Source organism: Rhinoderma darwinii, assembly GCF_050947455.1.
Source record: "Rhinoderma darwinii isolate aRhiDar2 chromosome 5 unlocalized genomic scaffold, aRhiDar2.hap1 SUPER_5_unloc_18, whole genome shotgun sequence".
NCBI lineage: Eukaryota > Metazoa > Chordata > Amphibia > Anura > Rhinodermatidae > Rhinoderma > Rhinoderma darwinii.
Window position 1 is genome coordinate 168,515 of NW_027461774.1, and position 15,857 is coordinate 184,371.

The 15,857-nt window shown below is 47.9% G+C and overlaps 11 non-coding genes across 11 annotated transcripts; all 11 read right to left on the reverse strand.

The window, feature by feature from the left end:
* Nucleotides 1-71: 71 nt before the first annotated feature.
* LOC142686688 (U2 spliceosomal RNA) lies at nt 72-262 on the reverse strand. The gene has a single exon (XR_012856007.1). It is a non-coding gene; the product is annotated as a U2 spliceosomal RNA (small nuclear RNA).
* A 1,292-nt stretch (nt 263-1,554) lies between these two features.
* LOC142686701 (U2 spliceosomal RNA) lies at nt 1,555-1,745 on the reverse strand. The gene has a single exon (XR_012856019.1). It is a non-coding gene; the product is annotated as a U2 spliceosomal RNA (small nuclear RNA).
* A 1,292-nt stretch (nt 1,746-3,037) lies between these two features.
* Nucleotides 3,038-3,228, reverse strand: LOC142686546 (U2 spliceosomal RNA). Its single transcript, XR_012855879.1, has one exon. It is a non-coding gene; the product is annotated as a U2 spliceosomal RNA (small nuclear RNA).
* Nucleotides 3,229-4,524: 1,296 nt separating this feature from the next.
* On the reverse strand, nt 4,525-4,715 carry LOC142686548 (U2 spliceosomal RNA). The gene has a single exon (XR_012855881.1). It is a non-coding gene; the product is annotated as a U2 spliceosomal RNA (small nuclear RNA).
* Nucleotides 4,716-5,987: 1,272 nt separating this feature from the next.
* LOC142686549 (U2 spliceosomal RNA) lies at nt 5,988-6,178 on the reverse strand. Its single transcript, XR_012855882.1, has one exon. It is a non-coding gene; the product is annotated as a U2 spliceosomal RNA (small nuclear RNA).
* A 1,276-nt stretch (nt 6,179-7,454) lies between these two features.
* Nucleotides 7,455-7,645, reverse strand: LOC142686550 (U2 spliceosomal RNA). The gene has a single exon (XR_012855883.1). It is a non-coding gene; the product is annotated as a U2 spliceosomal RNA (small nuclear RNA).
* A 1,291-nt stretch (nt 7,646-8,936) lies between these two features.
* Nucleotides 8,937-9,127, reverse strand: LOC142686551 (U2 spliceosomal RNA). The gene has a single exon (XR_012855884.1). It is a non-coding gene; the product is annotated as a U2 spliceosomal RNA (small nuclear RNA).
* A 1,300-nt stretch (nt 9,128-10,427) lies between these two features.
* LOC142686552 (U2 spliceosomal RNA) lies at nt 10,428-10,618 on the reverse strand. The gene has a single exon (XR_012855885.1). It is a non-coding gene; the product is annotated as a U2 spliceosomal RNA (small nuclear RNA).
* Nucleotides 10,619-11,894: 1,276 nt separating this feature from the next.
* Nucleotides 11,895-12,085, reverse strand: LOC142686553 (U2 spliceosomal RNA). Its single transcript, XR_012855886.1, has one exon. It is a non-coding gene; the product is annotated as a U2 spliceosomal RNA (small nuclear RNA).
* Nucleotides 12,086-13,373: 1,288 nt separating this feature from the next.
* Nucleotides 13,374-13,564, reverse strand: LOC142686555 (U2 spliceosomal RNA). The gene has a single exon (XR_012855887.1). It is a non-coding gene; the product is annotated as a U2 spliceosomal RNA (small nuclear RNA).
* Nucleotides 13,565-14,848: 1,284 nt separating this feature from the next.
* On the reverse strand, nt 14,849-15,039 carry LOC142686556 (U2 spliceosomal RNA). Its single transcript, XR_012855888.1, has one exon. It is a non-coding gene; the product is annotated as a U2 spliceosomal RNA (small nuclear RNA).
* Between the last annotated feature and the right edge of the window lie 818 nt (nt 15,040-15,857).

Sequence of the window (15,857 nt, forward strand, 5' to 3'; positions counted from 1 at the left end):
CTTCAGAAAGACAGAAACAATAGCAAAGACAAAAAACACTTTTGGAATCTGCTTTTAGTCAACACATAAGGAAAGGGTGCACCGGTCCTGGAAATACTGCAATACCAGGTCAATGCGTGGAGTGGACAGAGCAAGCTATATTTCCATCTCCCTGTTCTAAAAATTCATTTAATATATGGTCCCCAGATAGGGGACGTATCAGATATTAAACTGATAAGAACAGATACTACACTTGATCTTAGCCAAAAGGCCGAGAAGCGATAACCCGAACGGGCCGCGCGTTGCCCGAGCCTGCCCGATACTGCTGTTCAGCCCTTGCAGCGATTCAGCCTACTTCTAGGCAATTCCATGGGGCCCTGCAGGCTCACACACTCACAGCTACACGGGAGGTGAATAAAGGCCGGAGAGGAAGCCAGACAGGATTTGCTTCTTTTGCTTGCACCACAATGCAGTGCTGAAAGAGGAGGAATCTACATAAAAACGCCTTCCTGGCAACGCCCAAATGCCCTGCTGCCATGCAGATAAACACTGGCAGCGGCAGCAAGTGCATGCCCACAGCCACCCCTTGTTCCTTCACACCTTGTATCAGCTGTAATCCAGTCCAGTCCAGTGCTGCCTGCTGAGCAGCACTGACCAACACTGCCTGGGCCCAGGCTTTTATCTCTGAGGCCCCATTATGATGTCAGAAAGCTGGCTCTGGAATCCTGAGGGCTCCACTATGACACGTGCAAAGTTCCGTCTGAACTTTATATAAGACGGTGAGGCTCAGTCAGTCACTCAGTGTTGCCTGAGAGGGCAACACTGCAACAGCCGGCCGCCAGGCTGTCTTTTTTTTGCACAGCTAGTTGCCTCCAGGAGGCCACAAGAGGGAGACAAGGGACTGCAAAATGGAAAATAGGCATCCACCAACTTTACAGACAACTTCTCCTTGCTCCTACAACCTCCATCCTTGCACAGTTTGTTATTCTTCTAGGTAACATAGTAACAAATCCAAATTGCTGCTCTCTTTGTAGGCAAGCAAGGCTTTGTTGCAACTGCAATTCTTACTTCTTCTTGAAATGTAGGGACGACAGTACATTCCATCACATCCATCTAGTGTACACAGGTAGGTCCATTGTGGCGGGCAGGCGAGCGGGCGGGCTGCTTTATTGGCTGTTTGCTGTTCCCCTACTCCACTCCACTATTTGACTGTTGTGCTGCATCAATCAATCAATCAATCAATCAATCAATCAATCAATCAATCAATCAATCAATCAGTGGCTGGCTCAGGTGCAGCTCTTTAACTTACCTAAAAGGGAGGGCGGAGAGAAGACAAGGAAGGTGAATGAGGTGTTCCAATGTGAAATGCCGGAAACACAGAAACACAGACGACACACAACAAGAGGTGGCAATCTATTCATTAATTGCATTTAATCAATGAGCTCATTATCACTCATGCATTGTCCAACAGGTGTTGAAATAATGGGATTAAAAGGGGAGATCCCTTCAGAAAGACAGAAACAATAGCAAAGACAAAAAACACTTTTGGAATCTGCTTTTAGTCAACACATAAGGAAAGGGTGCACCGGTCCTGGAAATACTGCAATACCAGGTCAATGCGTGGAGTGGACAGAGCAAGCTCTATTTCCATCTCCCTGTTCTAAAAATCCATTTAATATATGGTCCCCAGATAGGGTACGTATCAGATATTAAACTGATAAGAACAGATACTACACTTGATCTTAGCCAAAAGGCCGAGGAGCGATAACCCGAACGGGCCGCGCGTTGCCCGAGCCTGCCCGATACTGCTGTTCAGCCCTTGCAGCGATTCAGCCTACTTCTAGGCAATTCCATGGGGCCCTGCAGGCTCACACACTCACAGCTACACGGGAGGTGAATAAAGGCCGGAGAGGAAGCCAGACAGGATTTGCTTCTTTTGCTTGCACCACAATGCAGTGCTGAAAGAGGAGGAATCTACATAAAAACGCCTTCCTGGCAACGCCCAAATGCCCTGCTGCCATGCAGATAAACACTGGCAGCGGCAGCAAGTGCATGCCCACAGCCACCCCTTGTTCCTTCACACCTTGTATCAGCTGTAATCCAGTCCAGTCCAGTGCTGCCTGCTGAGCAGCACTGACCAACACTGCCTGGGCCCAGGCTTTTATCTCTGAGGCCCCATTATGATGTCAGAAAGCTGGCTCTGGAATCCTGAGGGCTCCACTATGACACGTGCAAAGTTCCGTCTGAACTTTATATAAGACGGTGAGGCTCAGTCAGTCACTCAGTGTTGCCTGAGAGGGCAACACTGCAACAGCCGGCCGCCAGGCTGTCTTTTTTTTGCACAGCTAGTTGCCTCCAGGAGGCCACAAGAGGGAGACAAGGGACTGCAAAATGGAAAATAGGCATCCACCAACTTTACAGACAACTTCTCCTTGCTCCTACAACCTCCATCCTTGCACAGTTTGTTATTCTTCTAGGTAACATAGTAAAAAATCCAAATTGCTGCTCTCTTTGTAGGCAAGCAAGGCTTTGTTGCAACTGCAATTCTTACTTCTTCTTGAAATGTAGGGACGACAGTACATTCCATCACATCCATCTAGTGTACACAGGTAGGTCCATTGTGGCGGGCAGGCGAGCGGGCGGGCTGCTTTATTGGCTGTTTGCTGTTCCCCTACTCCACTCCACTATTTGACTGTTGTGCTGCATCAATCAATCAATCAATCAATCAATCAATCAATCAATCAATCAATCAATCAATCAGTGGCTGGCTCAGGTGCAGCTCTTTAACTTACCTAAAAGGGAGGGCGGAGAGAAGACAAGGAAGGTGAATGAGGTGTTCCAATGTGAAATGCCGGAAACACAGAAACACAGACGACACACAACAAGAGGTGGCAATCTATTCATTAATTGCATTTAATCAATGAGCTCATTATCACTCATGCATTGTCCAACAGGTGTTGAAATAATGGGATTAAAAGGGGAGATCCCTTCAGAAAGACAGAAACAATAGCAAAGACAAAAAACACTTTTGGAATCTGCTTTTAGTCAACACATAAGGAAAGGGTGCACCGGTCCTGGAAATACTGCAATACCAGGTCAATGCGTGGAGTGGACAGAGCAAGCTCTATTTCCATCTCCCTGTTCTAAAAATCCATTTAATATATGGTCCCCAGATAGGGGACGTATCAGATATTAAACTGATAAGAACAGATACTACACTTGATCTTAGCCAAAAGGCCGAGAAGCGATAACCCGAACGGGCCGCGCGTTGCCCGAGCCTGCCCGATACTGCTGTTCAGCCCTTGCAGCGATTCAGCCTACTTCTAGGCAATTCCATGGGGCCCTGCAGGCTCACACACTCACAGCTACACGGGAGGTGAATAAAGGCCGGAGAGGAAGCCAGACAGGATTTGCTTCTTTTGCTTGCACCACAATGCAGTGCTGAAAGAGGAGGAATCTACATAAAAACGCCTTCCTGGCAACGCCCAAATGCCCTGCTGCCATGCAGATAAACACTGGCAGCGGCAGCAAGTGCATGCCCACAGCCACCCCTTGTTCCTTCACACCTTGTATCAGCTGTAATCCAGTCCAGTCCAGTGCTGCCTGCTGAGCAGCACTGACCAACACTGCCTGGGCCCAGGCTTTTATCTCTGAGGCCCCATTATGATGTCAGAAAGCTGGCTCTGGAATCCTGAGGGCTCCACTATGACACGTGCAAAGTTCCGTCTGAACTTTATATAAGACGGTGAGGCTCAGTCAGTCACTCAGTGTTGCCTGAGAGGGCAACACTGCAACAGCCGGCCGCCAGGCTGTCTTTTCTTTGCACAGCTAGTTGCCTCCAGGAGGCCACAAGAGGGAGACAAGGGACTGCAAAATGGAAAATAGGCATCCACCAACTTTACAGACAACTTCTCCTTGCTCCTACAACCTCCATCCTTGCACAGTTTGTTATTCTTCTAGGTAACATAGTAACAAATCCAAATTGCTGCTCTCTTTGTAGGCAAGCAAGGCTTTGTTGCAACTGCAATTCTTACTTCTTCTTGAAATGTAGGGACGACAGTACATTCCATCACATCCATCTAGTGTACACAGGTAGGTCCATTGTGGCGGGCAGGCGAGCGGGCGGGCTGCTTTATTGGCTGTTTGCTGTTCCCCTACTCCACTCCACTATTTGACTGTTGTGCTGCATCAATCAATCAATCAATCAATCAATCAATCAATCAATCAATCAATCAATCAATCAATCAGTGGCTGGCTCAGGTGCAGCTCTTTAACTTACCTAAAAGGGAGGGCGGAGAGAAGACAAGGAAGGTGAATGAGGTGTTCCAATGTGAAATGCCGGAAACACAGAAACACAGACGACACACAACAAGAGGTGGCAATCTATTCATTAATTGCATTTAATCAATGAGCTCATTATCACTCATGCATTGTCCAACAGGTGTTGAAATAATGGGATTAAAAGGGGAGATCCCTTCAGAAAGACAGAAACAATAGCAAAGACAAAAAACACTTTTGGAATCTGCTTTTAGTCAACACATAAGGAAAGGGTGCACCGGTCCTGGAAATACTGCAATACCAGGTCAATGCGTGGAGTGGACAGAGCAAGCTCTATTTCCATCTCCCTGTTCTAAAAATCCATTTAATATATGGTCCCCAGATAGGGGACGTATCAGATATTAAACTGATAAGAACAGATACTACACTTGATCTTAGCCAAAAGGCCGAGAAGCGATAACCCGAACGGGCCGCGCGTTGCCCGAGCCTGCCCGATACTGCTGTTCAGCCCTTGCAGCGATTCAGCCTACTTCTAGGCAATTCCATGGGGCCCTGCAGGCTCACACACTCACAGCTACACGGGAGGTGAATAAAGGCCGGAGAGGAAGCCAGACAGGATTTGCTTCTTTTGCTTGCACCACAATGCAGTGCTGAAAGAGGAGGAATCTACATAAAAACGCCTTCCTGGCAACGCCCAAATGCCCTGCTGCCATGCAGATAAACACTGGCAGCGGCAGCAAGTGCATGCCCACAGCCACCCCTTGTTCCTTCACACCTTGTATCAGCTGTAATCCAGTCCAGTCCAGTGCTGCCTGCTGAGCAGCACTGACCAACACTGCCTGGGCCCAGGCTTTTATCTCTGAGGCCCCATTATGATGTCAGAAAGCTGGCTCTGGAATCCTGAGGGCTCCACTATGACACGTGCAAAGTTCCGTCTGAACTTTATATAAGACGGTGAGGCTCAGTCAGTCACTCAGTGTTGCCTGAGAGGGCAACACTGCAACAGCCGGCCGCCAGGCTGTCTTTTTTTTGCACAGCTAGTTGCCTCCAGGAGGCCACAAGAGGGAGACAAGGGACTGCAAAATGGAAAATAGGCATCCACCAACTTTACAGACAACTTCTCCTTGCTCCTACAACCTCCATCCTTGCACAGTTTGTTATTCTTCTAGGTAACATAGTAACAAATCCAAATTGCTGCTCTCTTTGTAGGCAAGCAAGGCTTTGTTTCAACTGCAATTCTTACTTCTTCTTGAAATGTAGGGACGACAGTACATTCCATCACATCCATCTAGTGTACACAGGTAGGTCCATTGTGGCGGGCAGGCGAGCGGGCGGGCTGCTTTATTGGCTGTTTGCTGTTCCCCTACTCCACTCCACTATTTGACTGTTGTGCTGCATCAATCAATCAATCAATCAATCAATCAATCAATCAATCAATCAGTGGCTGGCTCAGGTGCAGCTCTTTAACTTACCTAAAAGGGAGGGCGGAGAGAAGACAAGGAAGGTGAATGAGGTGTTCCAATGTGAAATGCCGGAAACACAGACGACACACAACAAGAGGTGGCAATCTATTCATTAATTGCATTTAATCAATGAGCTCATTATCACTCATGCATTGTCCAACAGGTGTTGAAATAATGGGATTAAAAGGGGAGATCCCTTCAGAAAGACAGAAACAATAGCAAAGACAAAAAACACTTTTGGAATCTGCTTTTAGTCAACACATAAGGAAAGGGTGCACCGGTCCTGGAAATACTGCAATACCAGGTCAATGCGTGGAGTGGACAGAGCAAGCTCTATTTCCATCTCCCTGTTCTAAAAATCCATTTAATATATGGTCCCCAGATAGGGGACGTATCAGATATTAAACTGATAAGAACAGATACTACACTTGATCTTAGCCAAAAGGCCGAGAAGCGATAACCCGAACGGGCCGCGCGTTGCCCGAGCCTGCCCGATACTGCTGTTCAGCCCTTGCAGCGATTCAGCCTACTTCTAGGCAATTCCATGGGGCCCTGCAGGCTCACACACTCACAGCTACACGGGAGGTGAATAAAGGCCGGAGAGGAAGCCAGACAGGATTTGCTTCTTTTGCTTGCACCACAATGCAGTGCTGAAAGAGGAGGAATCTACATAAAAACGCCTTCCTGGCAACGCCCAAATGCCCTGCTGCCATGCAGATAAACACTGGCAGCGGCAGCAAGTGCATGCCCACAGCCACCCCTTGTTCCTTCACACCTTGTATCAGCTGTAATCCAGTCCAGTCCAGTGCTGCCTGCTGAGCAGCACTGACCAACACTGCCTGGGCCCAGGCTTTTATCTCTGAGGCCCCATTATGATGTCAGAAAGCTGGCTCTGGAATCCTGAGGGCTCCACTATGACACGTGCAAAGTTCCGTCTGAACTTTATATAAGACGGTGAGGCTCAGTCAGTCACTCAGTGTTGCCTGAGAGGGCAACACTGCAACAGCCGGCCGCCAGGCTGTCTTTTTTTTGCACAGCTAGTTGCCTCCAGGAGGCCACAAGAGGGAGACAAGGGACTGCAAAATGGAAAATAGGCATCCACCAACTTTACAGACAACTTCTCCTTGCTCCTACAACCTCCATCCTTGCACAGTTTGTTATTCTTCTAGGTAACATAGTAACAAATCCAAATTGCTGCTCTCTTTGTAGGCAAGCAAGGCTTTGTTGCAACTGCAATTCTTACTTCTTCTTGAAATGTAGGGACGACAGTACATTCCATCACATCCATCTAGTGTACACAGGTAGGTCCATTGTGGCGGGCAGGCGAGCGGGCGGGCTGCTTTATTGGCTGTTTGCTGTTCCCCTACTCCACTCCACTATTTGACTGTTGTGCTGCATCAATCAATCAATCAATCAATCAATCAATCAATCAATCAGTGGCTGGCTCAGGTGCAGCTCTTTAACTTACCTAAAAGGGAGGGCGGAGAGAAGACAAGGAAGGTGAATGAGGTGTTCCAATGTGAAATGCCGGAAACACAGAAACACAGACGACACACAACAAGAGGTGGCAATCTATTCATTAATTGCATTTAATCAATGAGCTCATTATCACTCATGCATTGTCCAACAGGTGTTGAAATAATGGGATTAAAAGGGGAGATCCCTTCAGAAAGACAGAAACAATAGCAAAGACAAAAAACACTTTTGGAATCTGCTTTTAGTCAACACATAAGGAAAGGGTGCACCGGTCCTGGAAATACTGCAATACCAGGTCAATGCGTGGAGTGGACAGAGCAAGCTCTATTTCCATCTCCCTGTTCTAAAAATCCATTTAATATATGGTCCCCAGATAGGGGACGTATCAGATATTAAACTGATAAGAACAGATACTACACTTGATCTTAGCCAAAAGGCCGAGAAGCGATAACCCGAACGGGCCGGCGTTGCCCGAGCCTGCCCGATACTGCTGTTCAGCCCTTGCAGCGATTCAGCCTACTTCTAGGCAATTCCATGGGGCCCTGCAGGCTCACACACTCACAGCTACACGGGAGGTGAATAAAGGCCGGAGAGGAAGCCAGACAGGATTTGCTTCTTTTGCTTGCACCACAATGCAGTGCTGAAAGAGGAGGAATCTACATAAAAACGCCTTCCTGGCAACGCCCAAATGCCCTGCTGCCATGCAGATAAACACTGGCAGCGGCAGCAAGTGCATGCCCACAGCCACCCCTTGTTCCTTCACACCTTGTATCAGCTGTAATCCAGTCCAGTCCAGTGCTGCCTGCTGAGCAGCACTGACCAACACTGCCTGGGCCCAGGCTTTTATCTCTGAGGCCCCATTATGATGTCAGAAAGCTGGCTCTGGAATCCTGAGGGCTCCACTATGACACGTGCAAAGTTCCGTCTGAACTTTATATAAGACGGTGAGGCTCAGTCAGTCACTCAGTGTTGCCTGAGAGGGCAACACTGCAACAGCCGGCCGCCAGGCTGTCTTTTTTTTGCACAGCTAGTTGCCTCCAGGAGGCCACAAGAGGGAGACAAGGGACTGCAAAATGGAAAATAGGCATCCACCAACTTTACAGACAACTTCTCCTTGCTCCTACAACCTCCATCCTTGCACAGTTTGTTATTCTTCTAGGTAACATAGTAACAAATCCAAATTGCTGCTCTCTTTGTAGGCAAGCAAGGCTTTGTTGCAACTGCAATTCTTACTTCTTCTTGAAATGTAGGGACGACAGTACATTCCATCACATCCATCTAGTGTACACAGGTAGGTCCATTGTGGCGGGCAGGCGAGCGGGCGGGCTGCTTTATTGGCTGTTTGCTGTTCCCCTACTCCACTCCACTATTTGACTGTTGTGCTGCATCAATCAATCAATCAATCAATCAATCAATCAATCAATCAATCAATCAATCAATCAGTGGCTGGCTCAGGTGCAGCTCTTTAACTTACCTAAAAGGGAGGGCGGAGAGAAGACAAGGAAGGTGAATGAGGTGTTCCAATGTGAAATGCCGGAAACACAGAAACACAGACGACACACAACAAGAGGTGGCAATCTATTCATTAATTGCATTTAATCAATGAGCTCATTATCACTCATGCATTGTCCAACAGGTGTTGAAATAATGGGATTAAAAGGGGAGATCCCTTCAGAAAGACAGAAACAATAGCAAAGACAAAAAACACTTTTGGAATCTGCTTTTAGTCAACACATAAGGAAAGGGTGCACCGGTCCTGGAAATACTGCAATACCAGGTCAATGCGTGGAGTGGACAGAGCAAGCTCTATTTCCATCTCCCTGTTCTAAAAATCCATTTAATATATGGTCCCCAGATAGGGGACGTATCAGATATTAAACTGATAAGAACAGATACTACACTTGATCTTAGCCAAAAGGCCGAGAAGCGATAACCCGAACGGGCCGCGCGTTGCCCGAGCCTGCCCGATACTGCTGTTCAGCCCTTGCAGCGATTCAGCCTACTTCTAGGCAATTCCATGGGGCCCTGCAGGCTCACACACTCACAGCTACACGGGAGGTGAATAAAGGCCGGAGAGGAAGCCAGACAGGATTTGCTTCTTTTGCTTGCACCACAATGCAGTGCTGAAAGAGGAGGAATCTACATAAAAACGCCTTCCTGGCAACGCCCAAATGCCCTGCTGCCATGCAGATAAACACTGGCAGCGGCAGCAAGTGCATGCCCACAGCCACCCCTTGTTCCTTCACACCTTGTATCAGCTGTAATCCAGTCCAGTCCAGTGCTGCCTGCTGAGCAGCACTGACCAACACTGCCTGGGCCCAGGCTTTTATCTCTGAGGCCCCATTATGATGTCAGAAAGCTGGCTCTGGAATCCTGAGGGCTCCACTATGACACGTGCAAAGTTCCGTCTGAACTTTATATAAGACGGTGAGGCTCAGTCAGTCACTCAGTGTTGCCTGAGAGGGCAACACTGCAACAGCCGGCCGCCAGGCTGTCTTTTTTTTGCACAGCTAGTTGCCTCCAGGAGGCCACAAGAGGGAGACAAGGGACTGCAAAATGGAAAATAGGCATCCACCAACTTTACAGACAACTTCTCCTTGCTCCTACAACCTCCATCCTTGCACAGTTTGTTATTCTTCTAGGTAACATAGTAACAAATCCAAATTGCTGCTCTCTTTGTAGGCAAGCAAGGCTTTGTTGCAACTGCAATTCTTACTTCTTCTTGAAATGTAGGGACGACAGTACATTCCATCACATCCATCTAGTGTACACAGGTAGGTCCATTGTGGCGGGCAGGCGAGCGGGCGGGCTGCTTTATTGGCTGTTTGCTGTTCCCCTACTCCACTCCACTATTTGACTGTTGTGCTGCATCAATCAATCAATCAATCAATCAATCAATCAATCAATCAATCAATCAATCAATCAATCAATCAGTGGCTGGCTCAGGTGCAGCTCTTTAACTTACCTAAAAGGGAGGGCGGAGAGAAGACAAGGAAGGTGAATGAGGTGTTCCAATGTGAAATGCCGGAAACACAGAAACACAGACGACACACAACAAGAGGTGGCAATCTATTCATTAATTGCATTTAATCAATGAGCTCATTATCACTCATGCATTGTCCAACAGGTGTTGAAATAATGGGATTAAAAGGGGAGATCCCTTCAGAAAGACAGAAACAATAGCAAAGACAAAAAACACTTTTGGAATCTGCTTTTAGTCAACACATAAGGAAAGGGTGCACCGGTCCTGGAAATACTGCAATACCAGGTCAATGCGTGGAGTGGACAGAGCAAGCTCTATTTCCATCTCCCTGTTCTAAAAATCCATTTAATATATGGTCCCCAGATAGGGGACGTATCAGATATTAAACTGATAAGAACAGATACTACACTTGATCTTAGCCAAAAGGCCGAGAAGCGATAACCCGAACGGGCCGCGCGTTGCCCGAGCCTGCCCGATACTGCTGTTCAGCCCTTGCAGCGATTCAGCCTACTTCTAGGCAATTCCATGGGGCCCTGCAGGCTCACACACTCACAGCTACACGGGAGGTGAATAAAGGCCGGAGAGGAAGCCAGACAGGATTTGCTTCTTTTGCTTGCACCACAATGCAGTGCTGAAAGAGGAGGAATCTACATAAAAACGCCTTCCTGGCAACGCCCAAATGCCCTGCTGCCATGCAGATAAACACTGGCAGCGGCAGCAAGTGCATGCCCACAGCCACCCCTTGTTCCTTCACACCTTGTATCAGCTGTAATCCAGTCCAGTCCAGTGCTGCCTGCTGAGCAGCACTGACCAACACTGCCTGGGCCCAGGCTTTTATCTCTGAGGCCCCATTATGATGTCAGAAAGCTGGCTCTGGAATCCTGAGGGCTCCACTATGACACGTGCAAAGTTCCGTCTGAACTTTATATAAGACGGTGAGGCTCAGTCAGTCACTCAGTGTTGCCTGAGAGGGCAACACTGCAACAGCCGGCCGCCAGGCTGTCTTTTTTTTGCACAGCTAGTTGCCTCCAGGAGGCCACAAGAGGGAGACAAGGGACTGCAAAATGGAAAATAGGCATCCACCAACTTTACAGACAACTTCTCCTTGCTCCTACAACCTCCATCCTTGCACAGTTTGTTATTCTTCTAGGTAACATAGTAACAAATCCAAATTGCTGCTCTCTTTGTAGGCAAGCAAGGCTTTGTTGCAACTGCAATTCTTACTTCTTCTTGAAATGTAGGGACGACAGTACATTCCATCACATCCATCTAGTGTACACAGGTAGGTCCATTGTGGCGGGCAGGCGAGCGGGCGGGCTGCTTTATTGGCTGTTTGCTGTTCCCCTACTCCACTCCACTATTTGACTGTTGTGCTGCATCAATCAATCAATCAATCAATCAATCAATCAATCAATCAGTGGCTGGCTCAGGTGCAGCTCTTTAACTTACCTAAAAGGGAGGGCGGAGAGAAGACAAGGAAGGTGAATGAGGTGTTCCAATGTGAAATGCCGGAAACACAGAAACACAGACGACACACAACAAGAGGTGGCAATCTATTCATTAATTGCATTTAATCAATGAGCTCATTATCACTCATGCATTGTCCAACAGGTGTTGAAATAATGGGATTAAAAGGGGAGATCCCTTCAGAAAGACAGAAACAATAGCAAAGACAAAAAACACTTTTGGAATCTGCTTTTAGTCAACACATAAGGAAAGGGTGCACCGGTCCTGGAAATACTGCAATACCAGGTCAATGCGTGGAGTGGACAGAGCAAGCTCTATTTCCATCTCCCTGTTCTAAAAATCCATTTAATATATGGTCCCCAGATAGGGGACGTATCAGATATTAAACTGATAAGAACAGATACTACACTTGATCTTAGCCAAAAGGCCGAGAAGCGATAACCCGAACGGGCCGCGCGTTGCCCGAGCCTGCCCGATACTGCTGTTCAGCCCTTGCAGCGATTCAGCCTACTTCTAGGCAATTCCATGGGGCCCTGCAGGCTCACACACTCACAGCTACACGGGAGGTGAATAAAGGCCGGAGAGGAAGCCAGACAGGATTTGCTTCTTTTGCTTGCACCACAATGCAGTGCTGAAAGAGGAGGAATCTACATAAAAACGCCTTCCTGGCAACGCCCAAATGCCCTGCTGCCATGCAGATAAACACTGGCAGCGGCAGCAAGTGCATGCCCACAGCCACCCCTTGTTCCTTCACACCTTGTATCAGCTGTAATCCAGTCCAGTCCAGTGCTGCCTGCTGAGCAGCACTGACCAACACTGCCTGGGCCCAGGCTTTTATCTCTGAGGCCCCATTATGATGTCAGAAAGCTGGCTCTGGAATCCTGAGGGCTCCACTATGACACGTGCAAAGTTCCGTCTGAACTTTATATAAGACGGTGAGGCTCAGTCAGTCACTCAGTGTTGCCTGAGAGGGCAACACTGCAACAGCCGGCCGCCAGGCTGTCTTTTTTTTGCACAGCTAGTTGCCTCCAGGAGGCCACAAGAGGGAGACAAGGGACTGCAAAATGGAAAATAGGCATCCACCAACTTTACAGACAACTTCTCCTTGCTCCTACAACCTCCATCCTTGCACAGTTTGTTATTCTTCTAGGTAACATAGTAACAAATCCAAATTGCTGCTCTCTTTGTAGGCAAGCAAGGCTTTGTTGCAACTGCAATTCTTACTTCTTCTTGAAATGTAGGGACGACAGTACATTCCATCACATCCATCTAGTGTACACAGGTAGGTCCATTGTGGCGGGCAGGCGAGCGGGCGGGCTGCTTTATTGGCTGTTTGCTGTTCCCCTACTCCACTCCACTATTTGACTGTTGTGCTGCATCAATCAATCAATCAATCAATCAATCAATCAATCAATCAATCAATCAATCAGTGGCTGGCTCAGGTGCAGCTCTTTAACTTACCTAAAAGGGAGGGCGGAGAGAAGACAAGGAAGGTGAATGAGGTGTTCCAATGTGAAATGCCGGAAACACAGAAACACAGACGACACACAACAAGAGGTGGCAATCTATTCATTAATTGCATTTAATCAATGAGCTCATTATCACTCATGCATTGTCCAACAGGTGTTGAAATAATGGGATTAAAAGGGGAGATCCCTTCAGAAAGACAGAAACAATAGCAAAGACAAAAAACACTTTTGGAATCTGCTTTTAGTCAACACATAAGGAAAGGGTGCACCGGTCCTGGAAATACTGCAATACCAGGTCAATGCGTGGAGTGGACAGAGCAAGCTCTATTTCCATCTCCCTGTTCTAAAAATCCATTTAATATATGGTCCCCAGATAGGGGACGTATCAGATATTAAACTGATAAGAACAGATACTACACTTGATCTTAGCCAAAAGGCCGAGAAGCGATAACCCGAACGGGCCGCGCGTTGCCCGAGCCTGCCCGATACTGCTGTTCAGCCCTTGCAGCGATTCAGCCTACTTCTAGGCAATTCCATGGGGCCCTGCAGGCTCACACACTCACAGCTACACGGGAGGTGAATAAAGGCCGGAGAGGAAGCCAGACAGGATTTGCTTCTTTTGCTTGCACCACAATGCAGTGCTGAAAGAGGAGGAATCTACATAAAAACGCCTTCCTGGCAACGCCCAAATGCCCTGCTGCCATGCAGATAAACACTGGCAGCGGCAGCAAGTGCATGCCCACAGCCACCCCTTGTTCCTTCACACCTTGTATCAGCTGTAATCCAGTCCAGTCCAGTGCTGCCTGCTGAGCAGCACTGACCAACACTGCCTGGGCCCAGGCTTTTATCTCTGAGGCCCCATTATGATGTCAGAAAGCTGGCTCTGGAATCCTGAGGGCTCCACTATGACACGTGCAAAGTTCCGTCTGAACTTTATATAAGACGGTGAGGCTCAGTCAGTCACTCAGTGTTGCCTGAGAGGGCAACACTGCAACAGCCGGCCGCCAGGCTGTCTTTTTTTTGCACAGCTAGTTGCCTCCAGGAGGCCACAAGAGGGAGACAAGGGACTGCAAAATGGAAAATAGGCATCCACCAACTTTACAGACAACTTCTCCTTGCTCCTACAACCTCCATCCTTGCACAGTTTGTTATTCTTCTAGGTAACATAGTAACAAATCCAAATTGCTGCTCTCTTTGTAGGCAAGCAAGGCTTTGTTGCAACTGCAATTCTTACTTCTTCTTGAAATGTAGGGACGACAGTACATTCCATCACATCCATCTAGTGTACACAGGTAGGTCCATTGTGGCGGGCAGGCGAGCGGGCGGGCTGCTTTATTGGCTGTTTGCTGTTCCCCTACTCCACTCCACTATTTGACTGTTGTGCTGCATCAATCAATCAATCAATCAATCAATCAATCAATCAATCAATCAATCAGTGGCTGGCTCAGGTGCAGCTCTTTAACTTACCTAAAAGGGAGGGCGGAGAGAAGACAAGGAAGGTGAATGAGGTGTTCCAATGTGAAATGCCGGAAACACAGAAACACAGACGACACACAACAAGAGGTGGCAATCTATTCATTAATTGCATTTAATCAATGAGCTCATTATCACTCATGCATTGTCCAACAGGTGTTGAAATAATGAGATTAAAAGGGGAGATCCCTTCAGAAAGACAGAAACAATAGCAAAGACAAAAAACACTTTTGGAATCTGCTTTTAGTCAACACATAAGGAAAGGGTGCACCGGTCCTGGAAATACTGCAATACCAGGTCAATGCGTGGAGTGGACAGAGCAAGCTCTATTTCCATCTCCCTGTTCTAAAAATCCATTTAATATATGGTCCCCAGATAGGGGACGTATCAGATATTAAACTGATAAGAACAGATACTACACTTGATCTTAGCCAAAAGGCCGAGAAGCGATAACCCGAACGGGCCGCACGTTGCCCGAGCCTGCCCGATACTGCTGTTCAGCCCTTGCAGCGATTCAGCCTACTTCTAGGCAATTCCATGGGGCCCTGCAGGCTCACACACTCACAGCTACACGGGAGGTGAATAAAGGCCGGAGAGGAAGCCAGACAGGATTTGCTTCTTTTGCTTGCACCACAATGCAGTGCTGAAAGAGGAGGAATCTACATAAAAACGCCTTCCTGGCAACGCCCAAATGCCCTGCTGCCATGCAGATAAACACTGGCAGCGGCAGCAAGTGCATGCCCACAGCCACCCCTTGTTCCTTCACACCTTGTATCAGCTGTAATCCAGTCCAGTCCAGTGCTGCCTGCTGAGCAGCACTGACCAACACTGCCTGGGCCCAGGCTTTTATCTCTGAGGCCCCATTATGATGTCAGAAAGCTGGCTCTGGAATCCTGAGGGCTCCACTATGACACGTGCAAAGTTCCGTCTGAACTTTATATAAGACGGTGAGGCTCAGTCAGTCACTCAGTGTTGCCTGAGAGGGCAACACTGCAACAGCCGGCCGCCAGGCTGTCTTTTTTTTGCACAGCTAGTTGCCTCCAGGAGGCCACAAGAGGGAGACAAGGGACTGCAAAATGGAAAATAGGCATCCACCAACTTTACAGACAACTTCTCCTTGCTCCTACAACCTCCATCCTTGCACAGTTTGTTATTCTTCTAGGTAACATAGTAACAAATCCAAATTGCTGCTCTCTTTGTAGGCAAGCAAGGCTTTGTTGCAACTGCAATTCTTACTTCTTCTTGAAATGTAGGGACGACAGTACATTC